Here is a 25,564-nt window from a genome sequence, read left to right on the forward strand (position 1 = left end):
CACGAGGGTTAATTTGGGACCCATTTCGTCGAAACATTCTTTGAATTGTCATACAAAATGACAGATATTCGATCTTAAGTGGGTCACAAATTAACGCTCGTGACTGTAAATAGCATGATACTTAGAAAATACATCAAATAAAATTAACCGTAAATCATTAAAAAATTACAGTAATAAAGTTACGAAGATAAAAAAAACATAAGACCGTCTATTTTCCATGTATTTTTGCATTTTATGTATAAATTTATTGTACTGATTTGTGGTGCAAAAATATTTACATGCTGGTGTCGCCGGCGAGAGCGCTGAACAATTATTATATCTGTGTACCTATAGAAGGAGTGGTGGAAGGAAGGAGTGGAAGGTGTGGAGTGTGTCCAGCAGTGGACGAACATAGGCTGATGATGATGATGATGATGATGATGACCTATAGAACAACAACCATTGTAACCGCTTCTCAAGTAAATTAATTTGAATTTTGAATTTTTTTTAATTTTTTGCAAGAATATTTGAATTGTCGAGTTGAATTTGAATCGAAGATTTGGGTTTTTTGCGCATGAGTAATATTTATTAAGTGACAAAATGATTAACTAACAAGTCTTTGAAGTAAAAACTTTCTGAAGTTTCCAGCCAATACAGCACATCTGCATCCCGCTCCGCTCGTCACAATACTGCGCCCGCGCATCAGTTACTTATTTATCGCACTCCTTCAAGTATGTAATTATTTTTAATTTACGCTATAAACCTCCGTTATCTTGCTTGTATTAATTCTAAGTTTATTAATACATGTTAAAAGAGACTACGTATTAATTTATGTGAAATCGATTTGAAAGTTTTCGTTACTGGTGCTGAAATAGGTAATTTATTATTTACGAGTATTTACATAATAACATATGAAAGGTAAAATTTTAAAACCGCATTAATAAGTCATGTAATAAATTGACAGTAGAGTGTTAAAGTAAGCATTATCTCTCGATAGATAGTTTTACATCATGATCCTATCCCCACTTTAAGACGCACATTATAAAAATAACCGACCAAGAGCGAGTCGGACTTGCGCACCTATGGTTCCGTAAAAATTTGTAGGCATCTATGAATATCCATTATAAATAGAGACCCTCTGATAAGCAAAATGTACGCAGTGTGTGTGCTCATTTTAGGTGGTAACCGCCATAGACAGACATAATAAGAACCATCGCTAGAAAACTACGGTGTCACAGACTGACACACAAACAGACACAGACAGTCAGACAGACAGACACACATAGCGGTCAAACTTATAACACCCCTCTTTTTGCGTCGGGTGTTAAAAAATAAATAGGGCGTGTAGAGTTAGAAGCTTGGCTCTGCATGAGATCTGATAACTTTTTGGCGGTGCGAGCCATATGGCAACTTTTTACATGAAAAAATATTTAGTGGGTCGTTTATTTTCATGTAATTGCAATTTACTTTATATAATAGAACTATTTATAAACATAGTATAACAATAAGCATTAAATTAAATAAAACTATCCTAAACTTAAAAACTACATAAAATAAAACCTAAAACTAAATCAAATTACTTAAAGGGTACCCCTTAGGCAAGGTCCCAAAGATGCTGGCAGCGTTTCCTCTTTGCCAAGCCAAGCCAAGCTAATTCTTTGTCCGAGGAAGCTGTCGCTCTTCGGTCCCTTGTGACGTCTACTAACCTTTTCTAAATTAGATTTGTAACAATTACAAAAATAAGCTCCTTGATATTCGTCCGATTTTTTAAATCAATTTTCAAAAGCAAATCAAAACTAATATAAGTTGGATGCGCGAAGAAATTTCGCAACATAGCCACGGCTATTTCAGACCTTGCCCAATAACTTACCAAATGTACGCTAATTCACACTTTGGCCTTGCTACAACGAAATTAACAAAATATGAGTATTTTAAATAGCTTATTAATGGCGGAAACTCTAGATGGTTCCGTAACAAGGCGGTCGTAAAATATGATTCAATTTCGACTTCCTAAATTCCGGTTATTTTAAACTCAAAAATTCAAAAAAAAATCAAAATTATTTATTAAGGTTGCAAAAAGTACAATGTTTTACAATGGTTGGCACCTCTTTTTAAGTATAAAATACCTGTGCTAAGAGGCACCTTCTGTAGTAGGGTAGACCGGGGACAACTGAAACGATTCGAGAAATTTGACTTGTTTCAGTCATGACGTGTTTCTATTGTCCCCGGTCTACCCTAAAAGGTAAATTACAATTTGTACTGATTAATATATTATTATGTTTATTTATTTAATTAGATACATTTAATTGTATGTTTACACTTTCCTAAGAACCAAATCAAATCAATGACATGAAACTGTACTGTAAAAAGTTCAGACACCCTTACAAACCATTTATTATTCACGTAAATAATAATTAATAGCTTTTCTTTAACTTGCCCTGTTTATTTATGTATTTGTTTGTTTGGGTCAAATCTTGGAAGATAAATTTGACCCACTTGTAGTGTTCCGATTGACTTGAAATTTGGTATACTTATGTAAATCTGGTAGTAAAATCCTGGTAGACCGGCAGGATCATCTCCGCAGAACGGAACTCCTCAACGGTTAATGGCATCGACTTGAATTTTGAGACGGAAATGTAGCTTGGATGATAATGCAAGTACAGTCAGGAAGAAAACTTGTATTAAAAATGGATTTTTTAAACAAAAACCTATTGTTTAGTAGATTATTGTCGTGGCCTGGAAGTAGGCAATTGCTGGCTGAGTATGAGTATAAAACGGACGAGCTTTCCATTGCTATTCCAGTCGAGACTAATATAAAGCTTTTCTCAAAAATAGTGAATAATTCTGAAATAGAATAAACTTTTTCTCAAAATATAATATAAAATTTAATTTTATTCCAATATTTTTCTTATGCTTTCCCGCCTTTTTTCATTAAAAATAAACTGCAGGTGTATTTTTCCACCGAAAACACCACAAGCTATTTCAGACCCAATAGAAAAAGTCCGGAGTTCCAACAAAATATCTGATACCGGCCATTAGACTTGGCTGTATACGACTTGTGTCAACATTTCCATGGCCTTTTTAACTTTAAAAAAAAATGTGATTGATTGCAGGCGCGCTAATTCATTATTGTCTTTGTTGCAGTCCACATTACAACGTGTCAACTCGCAATTAATAGCGCAATCATAATCATAACACAATTACTTACAAACGTATTATTAAGTGCGCAAATAACGAAATGATACCGATAGAAAGCCGGATAGTTCTGCAATCGCATGCGCATCTTCACACTCCGCCCGGCGCTCTTGCAACTGACAGATCGGTTTTCAGATAACTCGACAAAGAGGGTCATAAGTTTCACCAGCTCTTTGCTTCAGGGGGGAATTTTGCCGAAATTACGCGACCTGATTCAGGCCTAATAGGGAATAAGCATGGAAGACAATTTTTCTCTTATCATTGGTTTTTGGAGTATATTTGTATTTTTTTAAAACATTTTTCAACTCCAAATTTGTTTCTACGGTCATCCCGTGAAATCCAACGAAAATACAAACTGAAACATTTTTTTTTTATTCGACTGGATGGCAAACGAGCAAGTGGGTCTCCTGATGGTAAGAGATCACCACCGCCCATAAACATCTGCAACACCAGGGGTATTGCAGATGCGTTGCCAACCTAGAGGCCTAAGATGGGATACCTCTAGTGCCAGTAATTTCACCGGCTGTCTTACTCTCCACGCCGAAACACAACAGTGCAAGCACTGCTGCTTCACGGCAGGATTAGCGAGCAAGATGAGATCCTACCACCTGCAAAACATGGATGCACAGATAAAACCCAGAAAAAGAGACCAGCGCTGGGAATCGAACCGAGGTCCTCAGCATTCCGTGCTGCGTGCCATACCCCTACACCACCACTGGACAGCGCTGGTCTCTTTTTCTGGGTTTTTCTTTGCATCCATGTTTCAGTATGTCTTTACGATGAATTTTTCTCTTTTTGATGACTTGGTTTAATGGCAATGAAGAGATCTCTTTCTACCCTCATTCTATACCTTTGATATAAAGAAGTGGTGAAAACGAACGTGATTCCCAGTGCGATAAACAAGCCTCAGGGCTCGCAATTTGAGTTTTTCGAAATTTTTGTGTCAAATGAAATTCAGAATGAAATAAGCTTCTCAGTGGAACAGCGTGAGGTAACCTGCGCACCTACTGCTAAGCTGTCGGCGGTATTTCCGGATAAATACAACCTAAGAGCTCTTAAAGGCTAGAGTGAATGTTACTGAACCAGTGAGATACACCTTTGGCCTCATCTGTACTTTACATCATGATAGGGTCAGTCACGGTCCGTTTTATGTAAAAAAAAAACTATTTAATTGTCATCATCATCATCATCACCCCAGCCATATTCCCACGCGGGCCCAGTGCGGATTGGGAACTTCACACGCACCATTGAATTGCTTCGCAGGTTCGTGCAGGTTTCCTCACGATGTTTTCCTTCACCGCATAGCTCGTGGTAAATTTTATGTAATTCCGCACATGAATTTCGAAAAATTCAGAGGTGCGAGCCGGGGTTTGAACCCACGACCCTCGGCTTGAGAGGCGATAGGTCAAACCACTAGGCCACCACGGCTTAACACGCACGGCACGGCTTATTTAATTGTATGAACTATGAAAGAAACCGTCTCTGAAAATCAGTTATTTGCAGTCACGTAACCTTTACGTATACTTATGTCGTAAGATATCATTCGTCACGCTATATGTATATGTATTTTATGACTGTTTATACATGTAATAACTAGACAATTGGACAATAAAAGTGCAATAATAGCTATATAATAAAATGAATGTTTGGATAATAAACCCAATTTGAGATGTAAGCCAAACTTGTATTTCCTGACAGCTTTTGCCAGCACCAATATCTGACAACAAAGCGTGCATAAATATCTGACGACTCTATTTCTAGGGCCGCTAGGACGTGTCAGATATTTTTGCACGCTCCGCTGTAGCAGATATTGAATGCAGGTGACTGTACACTTAACAAGTTCTTAACTACAGTTCCGCTCGCACTAATCATTGGATCTGGCATTTAAATAAATAAATAAAATAAAATAAATAAATATCATGGGACACCTGACATCAATTGACCTAGTCCCAAACTAAGCAAAGCTTTTTAGTACTATGGATACTAGGCACCGGATAAACATACTTTTATATAGACAAATACATACTTAAATACATATTAACAAACATTCCTATTATTCATACAAATATCTGCACCGACCGGGATTAGAACCCAGGACCTCAAGCTTCATAGTCAGGTTCTATAACCACTTGGCCATCCGCTCGTCAAAATGAAATGTGTGAATGTGTTTGAAATTAAATTCCAAGATTTTGCTAAAATTTCCTTACGAATTCCCAAGAACTTAGCCAGGCCCCTCTTCCCCACTGGGCACTGTGGGCACACTGGGCACGTGCCCAGGGCCCCGCGATGCATTGGAGCCCCCTAGACCCTACTACATTACCAAACGATAACCGATAGCTACTCCACTCTCGCCTGAAAATCAGGCTTACGGAATGTAGCATGTTGTGCCCTGCCTCTATTAGGTGAAAGACGGCCCCCGAACTTAGCCAGTCATTCTAGTGGGAGGCCTGACAATGCTGCGTCTTCCGGTGCATGATCAGCACTCGAGGATTTTCCTCCCCCAACGGTACCAAACCACTTTTACATTATAACGCCAATGGTAAATACTTATTTTTTTATTCATCATCATCAGGCCTACGCGTCTGTTCCAGACGAATTTTTGCGTGGCGCCTGTGCTGCTGTGTCTTTGGTGACTGACCAGACCGATGCGAGAGCGACATTAGAAATGCACTTATAACTTATGCACTGACTGACGTACACACGCACGCTGCTGTAATTATTCAATGTAATGCAATTACAGATTTAAAATAAGATTAACAGAGTCATTTGGCTGTGAAGCTCTAAGATAGTTTACGCTCAGCGCACATCACCAGAGCTACTCTGCAATTTGACAGAAGCTAATTCAAAAGCATCGGTCTTGCGAATCTGGCAACAGAGAAAGGAAGGGATTGCAATCCAGCAGCATTTTCAGTCCAGCTGCATTTTTGCAACATTGTTGTATTCGTTTTTTTTTCGGAACACGAATTAGAATTGATTGCATAATCGCTTCACAACACTAAAAGCAACGTCTAGTTGCTTTTGTGTTTGTATAAAAATACTTACTCACTGTCACTGACTGACTGATCTATCAACACAGCTTTAACCACTGAACGGATCACGCTGAAGTTTAGCACGCAGATATTTATTATGACGTATGCATCCGCTAAGAAAGGATTTTCCAAAATTCACCACCTAAGGGGATGAAAGGGGAATTCAAAGTTTGCATGTAGAAACAAGATTAGACGAATCCACGAAGCCAACGAACGACTCCCTCGCAGAAATTGCGGGCAACAGTTAATTAGGAAAAATATTGTTTTTAAGTAAGTCTTACAAATAATTATAACCACAAACAATCGGGTAAATAGACAAGATGGCGATTTTAAGAGATAATGCTTGTTAAAGTGTTGGCCGTCCACTACAGCACGCTCTAAAATTGAGGACATAGTCAAAATACCATATACGGGACTTATCACGCTATTTTTACACAAGTAATATTTACCTCGACGTTTCAGCAACGTTACAGTTGCCGTGGTCACGAGTAGACTGAAGCGTGGGGTGTCAAGTCTGCCTAGCAGCGCGAGTTCTTAGAGTACTACTGCTAGTACCGGCACTCGTATCACGAACTACCCGCACTTGGTCACTTTTTTTAGTCACCCTATCACACGGACACACAACACTAACAACGTCCGTACGACGTATCGTCGGTATGAGTGAGAATCACGAAAGTTTAAAACGTTATAAAACTGAGGAGTTTCAACAACACACGAATCGTTACTATGCAAACAGATTAACCCGTTAAGATTCTCTGTATCTATAAACTGCTCTCTCTGCATGGTGCATCATTGCAATCGCTAATTAAGGCAGTTGGCCACTGTCCGTTAGCCGCACAGTTAAGCCGGCGTCCACTGAACAAAAACAGTTTACCTAGGATCTAATGCGGTTCTTGCTGATCGGAAGATAATATGGATGGTACAAATAGTCGCGATCGTTAATTTCCTGTTTTATAAAAGTTTAAGGCAAGTTTATTAAATTTTTGTTATTGTTAATTTAAGTAAAATGCTTTTGTCAACTTCGCAACAATCTGTGCTATAAGACGTTGCTTCGTACCAAATTTCAAGATTCTGAGTTCACGGAAAGTACCTACCCTGTAGGTTTCGATTCCCTTGCGAGAGTCGAAAATTTGCAGCATAAACCGCTGTCTTTTGATTGCTTTGGCTAAGAAGTTTGATTTTTTTACAGTTCTACGAGACAGTAGACTTGAGTTTTTGTTATGATTTCAGCTTGATACCTATACGCGTTCCTGAGAAAAAGGGTCTTGACAAACAGACAGACGGACAACAAATTGATCCTATAAGGGTTCCGTTTTTCCTTTTGAGGTACGGCACCCTAAAAATGAATAGGATAAGTATGGCGGAGATGGCAGAATGTCCAGGTTCTTATTTAATAAAAGTTGCAAGTCATCAGTATCATCCCAGCCTATATACGTCCCACTGCTGAGCACAGGACTTCTCTCAGAATTAGAGGGCTTGGGCCGTAGTTCCCACGTGGGCCCAGTGCGGATTGGAAACTTCACAGACACCATTGAATTGCTTAGCAGGTTTGGGCAGGTTTCCTCACGATGTTATCCTTCACCGTAAAGCTCGTGGTAAATTTCAAATGTAATTCCGCACATGAATTTCGAAAAACTCAGAGGTGTGAGCCGGGGTTTGAACCCACGATCCTCTGCTTGAGAGCCTGCAAACCACTCGGCCACCGCGGCTGTGGTACGTGGTCGTTGCACTGAAAGTTGCAAGTGCTATTCTTTTATTATTATTCTATTATTATTATTGTTAAGTTTCTCTCATAGAAAAAAGTGACAAAATGTAGTTTTTATTTATTTTTTTTATTTATTTATTTAGAAACAAACAGTGTGTTCTTGCAGTGTGGAGGTGGAGGAACTGCATGAACACGCATATTTTGCATAAGCTTAGCTATCGTAAGGTCGCGGGTGAGCAAGGAAATTCTTTTAAATTCAAATTCAAATTAAAATGATTTATTCAGTAAATAGGCCGCAATGGCACTTTTACACGTCATTTTTTTTAACTACCAGCGCTTTCGGAAAGACCATCATTGCCAAGAAGAAAGCGCCGCAAGAAACTTGGCATAAAGTCATTTTTTCATTTTTCATTTAGTTCATTGATATGGACCTCCGCAAAGTAACGCCTGATTCAATAAATCATTTACCGACCTTGAGTTTCATGACAAGAACAAAAAGGTCGAGGGTTTTATTTGGAGGGTTGCAACCAAGGTAGCCTGCATGTTACGACACTGTTTACGAGCAAGTGTGATGAAAATTAAAATGAATGTAGTACTCACGAGACGTCGGCGGTGGTATTGGCCAGCAGCCGCACGCAATCGAGACAGCCGCGCGCGGCGGCATAGTGCAGCGCCAGCGCGCCGTTGTTGGCGCGCGCGTGCGCGTGGTGTGTGTCATCGCGCGCCCCATCCACCACCCCTCGACAGCCAGCCGCCCGCTCCTGGACAAAAAGAAAATTAACATAAATAAACTAGCTGTTGCCCGCATCGTTTATCGCTATCCCGCAGGAACTATGCAATTTTCCGGGATAAAAACTATCCTATGTCCTTCCCCGGGATTCAAACTATCTGTATACCGAATTTCATCTAATAGGTTCAGCAGTTTAGACGTGATTGAGTAACAAACATCCGTCTTCACAAAATTTCACATTTATAATACTCGTATTAAGTAAGACTAGATGAAAACCCGGCTTCGCTCGGGTAAAATGTAGACTCATAATAACATGTTTGAAAAACATTTTTTGCCAGTGTAAAGACTGTCGTACCAACTATCGAAAAATCTGACGTATAGCCTTAATATTATCACAAACGTACTTTCACAGCTAACGTACGTATCGGTATTTCTCTAGCAGATATTTCTCCTAAATCTTACTTGCCCAAATAACTATGATGTCTCTGTCTCATAATCAAAGAAATTAGACCTAAAGGGCCCCATATACGGAACGATTCGTCTGTACGATCGATCTGATGAAAATCGACGAATCGTACCGTGTGTGGGACCCTTTAAGAGGTCACTATGGAGAACGAAATACGAACTTGTGACACCTGTGACACGTGATGACGTGACACTAACGCCACTTTGATGTGATGACATTGACATGTTTACTTCGCAACGCCATTATATACTTAGTAATTTATTCAAGTTTATATTGAAAATACTCGATAATCCGAATTTTCCGCCTACAAGTTGTCGACTCGGATTGACTAATTTTTACGCTCTTCAATTTGATGTGCATTTCGTTCGAGTCTACCGTACCCCTTGACGAAATTATTAATATAGATAAGATAGTTAAGATATCACAAGGTCTAAGTTATTAAAATTTATTAGTCTGTTGCCCACGATCAATTAATTCATCGCTATCCCGCTATAAAAAACTATCCTATACCCTAACCCGGGACTCAGATTATCTGTAATACCGATTTAATCTAAATCGGTTCAGCGGTTTAGGCGTAATGAGGTAGAACAAACAAACAAACTGACACACGTTTATAATATTAATGGGATTGCCGAAGAAGATGAAAGATAATTTATTTCTTTGGAATTAATTTCATTTTTTTATTATTTATTATTATTATTATCTTTTAATTTTATTTCTTACTATTTCTGGTGTACAATAAAGAGCCATTGTATTGTATTGTGTAATTTGTAGGTATCTACGCATTACTTTTTCTTAACAATGTTAAAGTTTTTTAGCTGTCTGCACTCTTTGTTGATTGTGCTTGAGGAATAAGCTTTTGGGGAACTCTTAATTAAAGTAACCACGATAATATATAGGTACAACAAATAATTCCAAATAAAATTATATTAATTTCCAAACACAAAATTCAATTTCGAAAGCAAACAAATATATGTATTTCTAATAAATTTGTATCCATTTAACAACTTTTCATTTCTTTATGCAAAAGTAAGTAATTTAAATTGGATTTAATTTGCGAAATTACAAGTTTCTTGAATGAAAAATAAAAGTAGCGAATAAAAGACATCAACGGGACGGAGCGAATGTTGTGGCTGCTAACAGCGCCATCTGCTTATTCTACCGGATACTACAACCTATCGTAAGTAACAATGTTGACGTTCAGCCAGTACAGCTACTCGCCGCTAGATGGCGTTGAAATCAAGATGTGTTTATAAAATTTTAACAAGTATTTTTTATGCGTAAATTTTTATTTGTAGTGGAGAAATATAATTAAAAAAAACTATAATTCTTATTCGTCATAATCTTCGTCATTCTCATGATAAATCCAATCCTCATTTTTATTTGGAAAATGCGGCAGAAATTACAAGCGTAAAATGTTCATTTACTTACCTACACTTAGTTCATTTCATACTATTATATTTAAAATTGTCCTGGAAAATACAACGTAACCGATATTGCCACCTTTTTAGGCTGGTTGTTCTAAGACCAGAGAGGTCCGATCTTATTCAATGCAATCTCGTTGATACGAATCCGAAGTAAAATAAATAGAATGCCACCTATTTCTGTAACATATATAATTTCTTGTACCCAAAATGGTTGTCTGGAAGAGATCGCTTTTAAGCGATAAGACCGCCTATTGTCTACCGTGAATGTGTTTATATTATAAGTATTTTTACTGCTTTATGGTGTGCAATAAAGAAGTGGTGGATTGTATTGTATTGTATTGTAGAATATAAAAATATTAAATCATCATCATCATCATCTCTCGTCTTGGTCTGGCCTAAGCACAGACTACTCTCAGAATAACAGGCCTTGGGCGATAAATCCCACGCGGGTCCACTGCAGTTCGGTAATTTCACATTCATGATCGAATTACTTCGTATGTGTGCAGGTTTTCGTTCTCCGTAAAACTCATGAAAAGTTTCAAAGGGTAATTTCGCACATAAATTTCGATAAACTATAAAGTGCAAGCCTGAGCTTGAATCCACAACCCTCTCTTTAGCAGGGCACAGGGTCAACCACTAAGCTACCACGGCTACGTACGAGTAGATAGAGTTATATACCTAGATAAAAAAAAGCTGCTATTTATTAGTTAATAAAAAAGTTAATATAAAGTTAAACTTTGTTTATATGTGCTTGTATTTTATTTGTATTAGTAGTCTCTTCAGAGCGATCTTTTCCAAGTAACCAAATCTTAAATTAAATAGCAATATTACAGAAGTATCTCCTCATCATTATCACAATCTCAGCCTATACCGGGTGTGGCCTGTAATACGAGCAAAAAATTTAAACATAGATCGTCCTCGTCAATCTGACCACAACTTTAGTTCAGCGATTTTTAAAAATAATGGAGTCTTTGAATTTTCCTTTTTTCATACAAATTAAATACTGATATCAATGTACGCTATCCTAGATAGAACACAACTGACGTCGCCTGTCACGCTACAAACATCAAGCATTTTGCTTTACATTGCTTCTTCGAATAAATTTAAAAGTGTAATAAAATTTAAAAAACTAATTATTTTTATAAGTCGCTGAACTAATGTTGTTCAGTTTCACGAGTATGATCTATGTTTTAATTATTTGCTCATATTACAGGCCACACCTGGTACCTATAACGTACTACTGATGGGCACAGGCCTACTCTCAGAATAAGAGGTACCGATGCATCTACTTTTTAAGGTCGCGGGTGAGGTAATTGCTTTAGTTCATCTACTTTTCGCGAAAGACAAAATAAGTTCCGTTTTAAAAACCAATGAATTCAATGCGCCTTTAACCAAAATGACGACGAATAACTGCGCCTGCGCAGCCGCAGAATTCGCGGTCACTTACAGACACCGACACTATGTCAACCGACCGCACATAACTCCGCGTGCTTTGAACCGCACACGCCAATTATTTATTGATTGGTTTAAATTATAGGTATAGTACTCGTATATTATATTGGCATGATGCCTAATATTGTTACCCGACTGCCGGAAAGAGGGATACTTTGTCTATTCCTATAGTATTTTTAGTAACTTAAACGGCTGGACGGTTTTCAAAATATTAGGTATCGACTCATAAAAACTCTCGGAGTGCATAGGGTATAATATATCTCAAAATGGCATCCGTAAAAAAAATATGAAGAAGCCCAAGCAGCACGACAGGCTGTATAGAAGCTGTATTTTAGTTTTATTGTATTCCACAGGCTATATAGTGAGGCTGTACAAGGGCTGTATAAGCGCTTATACAACCTCTATAAGTAAAAATTGGGCCCTTGTTATACAGCCTTATGCGTTATTATAGCTGTATAGTTGCTGTATAGCTAAAAAATAGGCTGTACTATAGCTGTAGAAGAGCTGTAGTATGATGTTGAAGAAAACCATAGGCATATAGTTATTCTCTTATAAGTTTCTTAAAAAGATAATAGTTCTTCATTGGTTTTTTATGAGAATTACAATGTGAAATTTATGAAAACAACCACTTATTCTTTTTAGTTATGATAATGGTGGGCCGCCAATTTACTGTGAAGTTATAAGTCAAGAATAAATGTTGGACTTTAGGTAGTGATAATTGTAGATTCAACGTGCCGATTTATTTTTACTGGGAAATAGTGCATAGTTTTGTGGAAAAATATTCACGCGCCCGCGAAATACTGAAGAATTCAAGAGGAATATTACCAAAACAAGTAAGTAAATTAATGGTTTTGAGGTTAGAATCATAAGATTGTTAAATAATACTGTACAACAGGTATCACTTATGATTTATTTATCTGAAAATCATAACTATATAACTTCAGCAATACTCAAATAATGTAAGAAGTCATATTTTCTTTTATTGTTATTTGTTCGAAAATGGCGACAGATTTTATACAGCGTAAAAGATATCTGGAGAGTATTATAGATTCCGTGGTTTTACTACGCACTTTCTGGATTCCATTTCACAGCTTTTACCCTTTAATAGCCGTTATAAAATAATATTTTTATTATATAGGCTGTACATCAGTTTTCAGCAAATAAATTATACAGCATGGCAGTAATACAGATTAAAGCTGTATTACAGAATTCATTTATTATTATAGTTCTATAAAATCATATTTGACAGAAGTTATGAAACTATTACACTGACAAGAGTGTACAGTTACGCATTAATAATAAGCTTTAGAAAGTAGTTTTAATATACCATTATACAGAAACAAGTATTAAGTGATACCATTTTATAACTTATAGCTGTAGTAAGTAAGTGATCACATGCAAAATACAGCCTCTATGCAGCTTGAAGGATAACATTAGATTGAAGTGTGTGGAGTTCAAATATTCTGTTTTAAAGCTTTAAGTTTACACGGAGTATTTTATAAAAACTTAGTACAGCTTTAGCTGTATAATAACGGTTTAATCACTTTTATAAGTAAATAATCTTTTCTTGACACCTTTATGGATCACCAGTAGAACTCTAAGTTCTAATAGTGCTGTATATTTGATGTCGGCAACGCTTGCGTGCTGCTTGGGAGGTATCAAATTATGGTTATCAAATTAAATGACTTAGACTGAACAACTTTTTTTTTAATTTATCATTTTATCGGCGTACCTACTCATGCCATGCGCAATGGCAGCTTTCTAGCACTAACTCTAGCTAAACCGCGGAAAGGCGGGCCGACGGATATGGCGAAACTAAGTAAAGCCTTGTTTGCAGGACTTTTTTTTCTATTCGACTGGATGGCAAACGAGCAAGTGGGTCTCCTGATGGTAAGAGATCACCACCGCTCATAGACACCTGCAACACCAGGGGGATTGCAGATGCGATGCCAACCTAGAGGCCTAAGATGGAGAGAAGAGAGAAAGAAGCTGAGAGTGGCACCCATTGCCAAACTTTTTACCAAACTACAGTATTTTTTAATGTAATTTTTAAGTGTAATCAACTTGTTTTTTGGCAATAAACATTTCTTATTTCATTTTATTTATTACGGCCGTTGACGTAGCGAGATGAGATATAAGAAGCTGTACTGTAGCTTCTCCCCACTGTCAATTGCCACTGGTTTCCGCGATTGCTCTAATGTGGATACCATCGAAGCACTATGTAATAAAATTGTATTTTTTTTATTTGCTTTTTATATCTCATCTCGCTACGTCAACGGCCCAGACAGATGTTATGCCTGGGGACCGAAATCTAAAGGAAGTGCGTCGAAAGTTGTATATATGCGTCCGAGTTGAGAAACTTTGATGGTATGATGCAGTGAAGTGTCTAATTTGTCCACTAGATAGCGAAAGGAGTCGCTACACTTGCAATAATTCCTTATCCTAAATGTGTGCGTATGTATTTTTTTTATTCGACTGGATTGCAAACGAGTAAGTGGGTCTCCTGATGGTAAGAGATCACCACTGCCCATAAACATCTGCAACACCAGGGGTACTGCAGATGCGTTGCCAACCTAGAGGCCTAAGATGGGATACCTCAAGTGCCAGTAATTTCACCGGCTGTCTTACTCTCCACGCCGAAACACAACAGTGCAAGCACTGCTGCTTCACGGCAGGATTAGCGAGCAAGACGGTGGTAGCAATCCGGGCGGACCTTGCACAAGGTCCTACCACCTGCAACACAACACACAACACACAAAGTGTGTGTTTAACACAAAGGTAGTCCTGATAATAACAAACAGAACAATAAAATAATTATCGAATTCGGTGCGTATGTATTTTTTTTATTCGACTGGATTGCAAACGAGCAAGTGGGTCTCCTGATGGTAAGAGATCACCACTGCCCATAAACATTTGCAACACCAGCGGTACCTTTTGCAGATGCGTTGCCAACCTAAAGGCCTAAGATGGGATACCTCAATAGTGTATGTCTCTGTGTGTGTGCGCTTAATGACAATCTGCAACGAGAACTACATCCATCGTAATTAACTCAATTTTATTTCTTTGGATATTTTGTATTCACTTACACCTTCTCCCTTTATTTCCTAATATTTAATACTTCCTTTGTCTTGGTCAGATGAGACATACTGTAGAATGGTTCTACATCTGTTTATGACTCAACCATCAGACTGTGTAGTAATGAATGTCAATAGCACATAAATATGGGGTAACTACAATAGGTCACGGTTGGTGCGCGCATCCGGGCGATTTCCAGCTAATGCCTAAACGTGACCTTAGCCGAGTCACATTAGTAGCGATTTTAGAACAAAAGTGTGTAAAGCCATGGTATACTGGCGATACTGCCCCTATACTGCGAAGTACAGAACTTCGTTTGCAGTCCCGCTGACGCTATAGCTAATACCTTTAAACGAGCAATTCTTGAATATATATAATAAATATCAAATAAATATCACCAGACAATTCACACCAATTGACCTAGTCCCAAAGTAAGCTTAGCAAAGCTTGTGTTATGGGTACTTAGCAACGGATAAATATAATTATATAGATACAGATACATACTTAAATACATATTAAACACCCAAGACCGAGAACAAGCATTCGTATTTTTCATACAAATATCTGCCCCGACACGGGAATCGAACCCGGGACCTCAAGCTTCGTAGTCAGGTTCTCTAACCACTAGGCCATCTGGTCGTCTAAATATATAAATGAATATATTCCAATACCTTTAAACGAGCAATTCTTGTATATATATAAATATATATAATCAGAATCTCGGAAACGGCTCCAACGGTTTCGATGAAATTTGGCATGTGGGGGTTTTCGGGGATGATAAATCGATCTAGCTTGGTCTTATCTCTGGGAAAACGCGAATATCGAATTTTAGCCCGAGTAAAGCTCGGTCGCCCAGATACTTATTTATTACGAGAGTGAGAGGGACGTTATGATACGAACTTAGAATTCCGTAGTAGCTCTCCAGGCACTTGCAAATGTGTCACACAAAGATATGCGACATGGCCAACTTAGTGATAGTTGCAGAGGCTCTGAATAGATTTCGTATGTACTTACTCTGGTACCGTAAATAACATAAGCGTTAGCTGGACGGCAAGATACGAATTTCGACTTTTGCACTTCGCAGGTTCTACGGCCTTGACTGAAAATATTAACTCTTCATAACTACTAAATTTCATTGAAATCGGCTTATACATTGTAGTGAATCGAGTAACAAATACCATCACAAACTTTCTTATTAAAAAATAAAATAAAAGTAACTAATAACTTCAACTAACTAGTAACTAATAACTTTAGACGACCAGATGGCCTAGTGGTTAGAGAACCTGACTACGAAGCTTGAGGTCCCGGGTTCGATTCCCGTGTCGGGGCAGATATTTGTATGAAAAATACGAATGTTTGTTCTCGTGTCTTGGGTGTTTAATATGTATTTAAGTATGTATCTATCTATATAATTATATTTATCCGTTGCTTAGTACCCATAACACGAGCTTTGCTAAGCTTACTTTGGGACTAGGTTAATTGGTGTGAATTGTCCCGTGATATTTATTTATTTATAACTAAACTATAACTAGAAAAAAAATGTAAAAGGTCCCCCGCGGCATGGACCCAAAGATGCTGGCAGCATTTTTCCTCCTTGTGCGAGGAAGCTGTTCCCTTCCCTGTGGTATCCGAAAGTCGTTTTGACAATTCCTTATAGAGGATCATTAGCTTTCTATAAATGGGTTGTTAAGATAAGATAACATTTATTTGCAAAAAAAGGGTTAGTTACATGTCTTAGTGTTATGTTAGATATCATTCCTTCTTTTTCAGCTGCATTCATACACCATGCAAATACATACATAAAGCAGGCGCTCAATTATTTCTAAATGCATAGCATGTGTTTAGTCTATAATTTATAAATTCCTTAACACTGTAAACGCAGTGTTCAAGGAGCCAACATCTTAATGTGCTGTTATTTGGTCAGGTTAGTTATTGAAAATCAGTATGCACATATTATAACTATTCCTTTTGTAAATGCTGTTATGACAGCGTTATGTTATGAGACAAATTAAAAAAATGTATTAAGAAAAGTCGGTAAGATCCTAGAACTTGTTCCAAAATGCTGAAGAGACTACGAGCTTATACGAGTCCAAAAATTCCAAAACAATAATCATGACAAGTTATACAGCAAACATTAATCGTTAGATAGGTAATTGTGCTATGTTATTTCTGAACTCTTTATCCTCTATAAGTTCAAAGTTCACGGCAGTTCATTTCATAAACAATACCCCCGTTTTTTCTGACAGTCATTTAAAAAGTGATATTTACCTAAAATTACCGGCGCGTAATGCAACATCCAGCGTGTCGAGGTCATCTTCATAGTCATGGCAGAGCTCCATCGTGGTGTTCCTTGCTTCGTGTACATCGAAGAGCACCGCTCCATCTCCTAACTTATCCGTCATCACGCTTCGGTACGACCGCGTCCCAAAACTAGAGGTCTCAGACGACCCTCGCAAGAACCGCCGAGGAGGTACATTCGTGTTCTGAGCCTGAAGTCCCGGTTTCCGCAACCGCCTCTTCATGTATCTCCGCATTCTTAGTGACAGCATCACGCGTATTCGAATATGACGCTTAATATTCCTATCGTACCGCAACTGCTCTTTGTTTTTTTTGTCTCGCTTCTTCTTGCGCGGGATCTCATCTATCCGTTCCAGGTAGCCGTGATTCCGCTCGACTACCCCCGAATCGAGGGTAGGCGAGCGATCGAAGAAATCCGAGTTGTTGTTTTTCCAAGCCTTGCTTAGCGACCAGTTTTCACCGCAAGAGGAGTTTTTAAAATTACGCTGTATAGGTTTCTCGTATATGTCTTCTTCTAGTGCGAACATTCGGCGAGAGAGTAGGAAGTTGTCTATGTTTCGTCTTAGCGTACTATTTTCTGAACTCACGGCGGTGCTTATTATGTTTGAGGTGAGGGTATCGGTGCTTTTTTCTAAAGGATTTTCTTTGTTTAATTCAGGTGGTTCGGGGAGTGCTTTTTTTCTTTTAGCGATGGTCATGATGCGTCTACGCATAGCGGACATATTCGTCAGTTCGCTTTTAAGAAGGGCCCTTTCCGTTTTTCGGGTGTCATTTCCGGGGACCATGCGCCGTTTTCCGAGCAGCTGCACAGATCCTTGATGAGTCGTGCTATCGCGTTGCAATTCTCGTCCTTCACTTTAGGCATCATCACATGAGAGTCGTTTCAAGTATGGAATCGTTATTTAACTGTCACTTTAAGAAAGAACACAGAAAATCAAAGTTAACTAGATTTAGGCGTGATGGGGTTAACGTAATTAAAGCAAGGCTTCCGCATTCCCTCTCGCTTGTTACGCGGAGTTGCGTAAGGTCTCATTAAAATTCGACCGTGTCTCGGAGCGAATCTAGTGCTACCAACATTACAACTGAGTTATGGCCGTTTACCCTAATTGTATATCGATTTGTTGCCAATTGGTATTTGGCATTTATGGACGATTATCTAATAATTGGGTGTGAAGTTGAACTAGATCAATCGCCTGTGATTTATGGTAAATATGGAATTGAACCAAAATTTATGATAATGCTATTAATAGTAATCTTAATGCAAATACAAACTTTCGTGGCTTTTAATATTACATCTATCACCGCTCAAATTACTAAGCCATTACTAAATTCATACATGAAAACTCGTTAATATTGGTGACCAATTTGCCAAAACCGTTGTATTGCACACTGCACCTAATTTATTCTGGGATAGGTGTTAAAATAGGTGGTTGTTTTTTAGGTATCCGTATAATTGCTGATTTAATACTAATTAGCTCTGTCACTAACTTCAGTTACCTACACGATGTTTGCCGCAAAAAATACTTCCTTGCGTTCCAACTGCAGGCAATTGATTTATAATTAATTATACGGGAAGACGTATTGCACGCGTGCTATACTCGTTGGTAGAGCTGTATTTTGCTAAATCCAGTTTTAGTAAAATTTATCACTTTATGTTTTTTTCTGCTTCACTATTTGCTGGTAAACGTATAGTCAAAAAAACCGGCCAAATGCGAGTCGGACTCGCGCACGAAGGGTTCCGTACCATTATCTATACAACATTAGACATTAGCAAAAAAAACACGTTTGATGTATGGGAGCCCCCCTTAAATATTTATTTTATTTTGGTTTAATTTATTTTTAAAGTGAATAACGACTAAATATTCTATGAATATTTTAAACGTCTACCTGTTGCCGTTATTAATATCGAGCAAAAAACGGCAAAAAAAAACACTTTTGTTGTATGGAAGCCTCCATTAAATATTTATTTTATTCTGTTTTTAGTATTTTTTGTTATAACGGCTACAATTATACATAATCTGGGAAATTTAAACTGGTTCGTGAGTCAAACTGGTGACAAACGGATAACGGACGGACAGACGGACAGCTGTAATGTTATCAAGGGAGCGAGCAATGAAAGCAACAGCTGATCGAAGACTGGTTATACATATTTATTGAATGCCCTGCTCGATCCTTATGTCTTAGTAATCTTAGTAATTGGGTTTCCGTTTTTACCCTTTGGACACGGAACCTTAAAAATCAAAGCATTTTTAACTATAAAATAGTTCTAAGTTTTCTTGTTTTTAATACGTTTTAGTTAATAAGGCAGTCAGAGCGGTGCAACGGCAGATTTTGAAATACTTATTCACAAAATGAAATGCAAATTTATTCAGACTATCTTTTTTTATTGGCAACTAACGTTGTTGTGTTTGAATTTAGATTTGAACTAATAGCATAAGGCACTTGTCCCACCGCCGACGATGAACGAGAAGCGAGTAGAGCGAGTAACTAGAAACGAGTGGGTGAGCAGCGAGAAGCGAGTGTAGTTTTGTCGCTGGCTGTAAGCGAGTGTTCGAGTGCGACGGGCGATTACTGACAAGCGGCCGCCAAGCTGACATCGCTGAGCGAGTATCTATAGCTCAGCGAGTTTTTTAGCTCTTGTCGCTGCGACAAAAGATGTAAGAGCGAATTCTCGCCGACAGTGTGAACAGCCAGCGATCAACTATTAATATATGTGTCTCTTTTACTCACACAGGATATAATATATTTTGTTCGTTTCTTGAGCGAGAAAATAGTCGATAGCCAATCGTTTCCTCGCTGGCGGTGAGACAACTGCCTCAATTGCCCTCCCTCCATCCATAACCTTCCTATTTATAAACGGTTATTAAGCTTAAGTTAATTTTACATTAATTTCGTCACCTGTCATTTTGATATTTGCCTTTGCCAAAGACGCACTAAAGCAGCGTTTCCACCAGAGATGTGCGAGTATGTGTTGAGAGGAATATGTTTTTCGTTAACCAATAGAAACGCTTCATTTGCCTCTCCTCGCTCCGCTCAGCTGTTTCCACCAGAGATGTGCTGTGCGAATGCAAATGTAGAGTTTCTATTGGTTAATGAAAAACACATCCCTCGAAACACATCCTCGCATAATATGAGTGGAAACGTTACTTAAACATATATTTTGCTGTGACTTTTTACTAACAAAGTGGTCGCGACCTCACGTCTTATCTACCGCACTTTAGAGCAAGCAAAATCTTATTTTCCTTAAATCTTTAGTTACAAAAAAATACTTCAAAATTCCTCCTCGGTTCTCAGGTATCTACAACCACCAATTATATTCGTGTTAATCTAAAACTACAACCCGACATTCGCGATTGTATGTACAGTACATAATTATATTCTGTATATCTTGCGAAACAAACTCTCCCTTTTAAACACCGCGTTACATAATTGACACTAAAGTGTAAATGCTCAATGTATTATTGTTAAGCTCGACAGGTAAACAATTTTATGAGTTTACACCAAGCGTTTTCCAAATGTGTGAACTGAGTTAATTCGCACGTTTATTCTTAGTAAGCGAATTGTAACATTATTCTATTGTTTTTTTCTACATTGTTTATCACCTTACTGATAAAATGATTGGGTTAATTACCTTCTTCCGCGGAAGCAATAGTACATTGTACAACAAGAGCATAAAACGAGCCATTTTACCCGAGACGTTCATATAGCCACGCGGAAAATGGGTTTAAGGGGGTTGCTCTTCCATACAAACCTACGGACACCCCGCATAGCTTCCACGGACATGTTTTCTTAGAGGATTTTTTGAGAATAGTAAATTATGGATATGCTCTTCAAGCAAAATCCAAAAAAAAGTAACTTTATTGCATCAAAAGTGCAGCGTGATGCAGTAAATTTTGATGCATTTTACCATTGTATGAGTACAACTGACAGTGTTCGCAGCGAGCATGTAGTGACATCTTATATGGGTGCGTGAGTCAATGTCACAAAATCAAACTATTGTAAATAGGTATCGACTATTTCGTGTGGTCACGTGACCATCACCTTTGGCTCAGATAATACGACAACTAAATGAGAAAGCATTAGATCACTGAGAGATCAAGTTCAAGTTTCTAAATCTAGTATCTACTTTTTTGTTTTTAAATCTGTTATTTTCGTAAGTTGAAACGCCTAAACTATTATTTCTGATTAATGCAAGGACGCAAACTGTAAGTACGACGAAAAATAGGTAAGTTACTTTTAAAATTGTCATTTAAAATAATAATTATTTAAGTAACAGACCCAGTCCTCGGCAAAAATTATAACATTGCATACTTTACATACATTATAATGCGGTGCTTCGATCTAGGACAAGTGGTTTAAATTCAACTTACAAATTCTGAACAGATATTAGTTATTTACTCTTACGTAGACAGTAGCGCCACTAATTTAAATAAAGCATATTTATTCTCACAATAAAAGGTGCTAGGTGTAATCACTAAACTAATTAGTTAAAAAATAAGGTCTACATTCAACATACATTGCATGTGTATGTATGAATATCAAGTTTTACAGTGAGGCTCAAATAAATTCCTACATATCACGGCATTTTTACGGCCGCTAAATCTAGGCTCGGTGAATAAAAAGGTTTTCACAATCGAAGTAGTTTTCGTACCTTTTTTATTATTATAACTGGCTAGATAAGTAAATTTAAACGTCATTATAATACATTTTTGTCACAACGTCAAGTCAATGAGATTGATATTCAAAAGCAATTATGTTTGAATAATTATGGTTTGAACACAAATCAAGAAGTCAAAAAGTTGGCGGACGAGAGGAAATTAGCAAGAGTGCAACTCTTAAACTATTTATGTATGTACGATTCGATGATGAAAAGAATACCTATGTAATTGGATACACGGGTATGTTTATTTTATCATTTTTGTCAGAAACATTAATATTTGTTACAAGAACACCAGAGGCAGGGCTGTAAGAATTTAATTCCTACTGGGTGGCCAAAGTATGGCTTATCGTGTGTACCAAACTTGTGGTCTGCAGCAACCTACTACGAAAACATGCCAAATTTCCCTAACTCTTAGTTGCGTCGTGAACATTTTCACTCCATAGAAGTAAGTCGCTTCCCACCGTCTGTCTGCATATGTACGAGTATGTACTGTATGTACTCTATTATGAAGTGATTCAAGATTTTTTATTTTATTTATAAGTGTGAGAAACGGCAGGGTTATGGTTATGGTTTTGGAGCGTATGTATGGTCATTTCTTTCGCACGCTATGCAACAAGGCCTTGATGCATCTTAGCAAACAACAAGACAAGAGCAGAGACAAGAAAATAAGTCTTTGTTAGGAGTGACACAGGTTGTTAATTTTATGCGTATGTTATCTGTCTGTGTATCTTTCCGTCGGCCCATCCGTCCGTCCGTCTGTCGATCCGTCCATCTGTCTGTCCGTCTTTCTGTCTGTCTGTGTTTCGAAGTGAACACTACATCATTATTGTCCAGTGATGACATATGGATCCGAGACGTGGTGCTTTACTTTAGGCCTTATAAATAGGCTCAGAGTTGCTCAGCGAGCTATGGAGAGAGCTATGCTTGGGGTTTCTCTACGGGACCGAATCAGAAATGAGGAGATACGTAGAAGAACAAGGGTCACCGACATAGCCAAGCGAATCAGCTCGTTGAAGTGGCAATGGGCGGGCTATATAGCACGGAGAGCGGATGGCCGTTGGGGCCGAAAAGTTCTCGAGTGGAGGCCGCGGATCGGCAAGCGCAGCGTAGGACGTCCACCAACAAGATGGACGGATGACCTGGTTAAAGCCGCAGGTTCGCGGTGGATGCAGGCTGCTGCCAGTTGAAGCAACTGGAGGTCTGTGGGTGAGGCCTATGTCCAACAGTGGACGTCCTACGGCTGAGATGATGATGATGATGATGGTGAATAAAGTTGTACCAACTGTACTTTAGTCGAAAATTTTACTATGACCTTTAAAATTTATAAGTATTTTATTGATAATTAGAAGCAGAGTCTTGAGAAATAGCTCATGTTAGGAGATAAAGAGATCAGAAGAGGTATCGTTAGATTTGTCTCTGTTAGGAGTGACACAGGTTGTTAATTTTATGCGTATGTGAGTCTGTCTGTGTACCTTTCCGTCGGCTCATCCGTCCGTCCGTCTGTTGATCTGTCCATCTGTCTGTCCGTCTGTCTGTCTGTCTGTGTTTCGAAGTGAACATTACATCATTGTCCTATTTTTTTAATTATTGTTTACCAACGCACACACCAAACCTTTATCCTAAAAAGCTGAAATTTAAGATAAGGAAAAAATGGGATTTATTATGTAGGTACCTACATAAAAATTCTACTGGTTCGTAACTATTATTTAGTTTTTAGGGTTCCGTACCTAAAAAGTGCCAACGGAACCCTATTTCTGAGACTCCGCTGTCTGTCTGTCTGTCTGTCCGTCCGTCTGTCACAGGGCTCTATCTCTTGAGTCGTAATAGTTAGACACTTTAAATTTTTACAGATTATGTATTACTGTGGCCGCTATAACAACAAATACTCAAACCAGAATAAAACAAATATTTAAGTTTTTTTTTGCTAATGTCTAATGTTGTATAGATAATGGTACGGAACACTTCGTGCGCGAATCCGACTCGCACTTGGCCAGTTTATTTTTAATACCCAGGGTATTCAATGTTATATATTTAATTTTACAACTCTATCTCCATATCACTAATCTCTGTAAATTTTACATGCAGGCAGAAAGGAATAGCAAAAATCTAAATTCAATATCAGGATATTTTGAAAAAGATAAGTATTGTTCACAAACCGATCTTAATGACGATGATGATTGATGATGATGGTCGTATGTCATCGCTGCCGAATTTCTAACTTTATTCAATGAAAGGGTGACCTGTCGTTTCGCCGAGTTTCATTACGCAGATTTTTCGTTTCGCAGAACTAATTGGCAGATTTTTCATTTGGCTGAGCAACGTGGTATAATTTCGTTACGTCTATTATTCGTTTCGCCGAGTAGTCGGGGAAGAATAGCGATAAGCAGATTTACGTTTAGTAGATTGTTTGTTTCATAATTGTTTCAGTAAACCGAGCAACTGTTCGTCGAGACACAATAAGCAGGAGTTATCATATGCATTCATATTGTTAAGTAGATTTAAAGTTCAGTCGATTTTTGTTTCGTAATCGGCCAAACGACAGGTAGGATTATGAGTTGACTATATAAATATACTAGCTTTTATCAAAATGAAGTTAGGTGTGACGACGAGCGTCAGCGAGGAGGAGTGTTAGGTAGATTTGCGACCAACAACGCACGAGCCGAGCGAGCGAAGCGAGCGTGCGCGGCAGCAGGCCGGCAAAGTGCCAGAACCGAACTGCTAGCATCGCGACATTGTTTGTTTTAGACTCCAATACAAAATAAATACAAATGATGGTCAAAAATACGTTTATTACTTGTTTTATGCTTAAAACTTGTGAGGGTACATAAGAAAATCATAAAGAATGCGCCGGTCAGCACGGCGTGTAAAAATGCAATAACGCCATAGTGTAATCCACACATATTCGCGGTATTGAATGCCTTCCCCATGCGAAACGAAAATGCGAAAAGTTGATATGCGCACTGAATAATAGTTCAACCGTTACAAAAGCGATATGTTGTTCGACCAAATGTGCAAAATGTGTAGTGATTAATAGGCTTAACGAATTTCTGTAAATAGTTGTTCGGCTTACTGACTCATATGCCAAGTAAATAGTCTGCTAAAGGTTGAGTTACGAAACGTTAGTCTGCGAAACGATACAGCTGCGTACAAATTCATCGGCGTACCGTTACTCGGCGAAACGTTGTCTGCCAATCAATAATCTGCCTAAAAATAGTCGGCGAATCATTAGGTAACCAATGAAAGACATGGAGAAACTTTGTCACAAAGACATAGTTCAGATAATTTGATATTACGCTGTCCGTCCGTCTATTTCTATAGGATTACTTAAAACTGAAGCAAACTGAAGTGGCAGTGGGCCGGCCATATCAGCCGAAGAACCGATAACTGCTAAGGTAAACGAGTAAAAGCTAGCGTGGCGAGGGACCCTCAGACTAGGTGGAGCGATGATCTTCACTGGGTAGCTGACAGTAACTGGATGAGAGTGGCCGAGGTTCGTGCTCAGTGGCGTGCAATTGGAGACGCCTATGTCCAGTAGTGGGCTAAGATAG

General features: G+C 38.2%; 1 protein-coding gene and 1 pseudogene across 2 annotated transcripts in view; both read right to left on the minus strand.

The window, feature by feature from the left end:
* f (espin protein forked) overlaps window positions 1-25,564 on the minus strand; it is a 112,312-nt gene that overhangs the window by 57,779 nt on the left and 28,969 nt on the right. Inside the window, exon 1 of one of the 2 annotated variants that reach the window (XM_074105166.1) lies at window positions 8,509-8,593. The exons of the other annotated variant lie outside the window; for it this stretch is intronic. The gene's annotated coding sequence lies outside the window, so the exon portion shown is untranslated. Of the gene's footprint in view, window positions 1-8,508; window positions 8,594-25,564 lie in introns of those variants that run through there. 2 annotated transcript variants of the gene reach the window in all.
* On the minus strand, window positions 8,505-18,855 carry LOC141440645 (uncharacterized; annotated as a pseudogene).

The sequence above is a fragment of the Choristoneura fumiferana genome, chromosome 23 (assembly GCF_025370935.1).
Source record: "Choristoneura fumiferana chromosome 23, NRCan_CFum_1, whole genome shotgun sequence".
NCBI lineage: Eukaryota > Metazoa > Arthropoda > Insecta > Lepidoptera > Tortricidae > Choristoneura > Choristoneura fumiferana.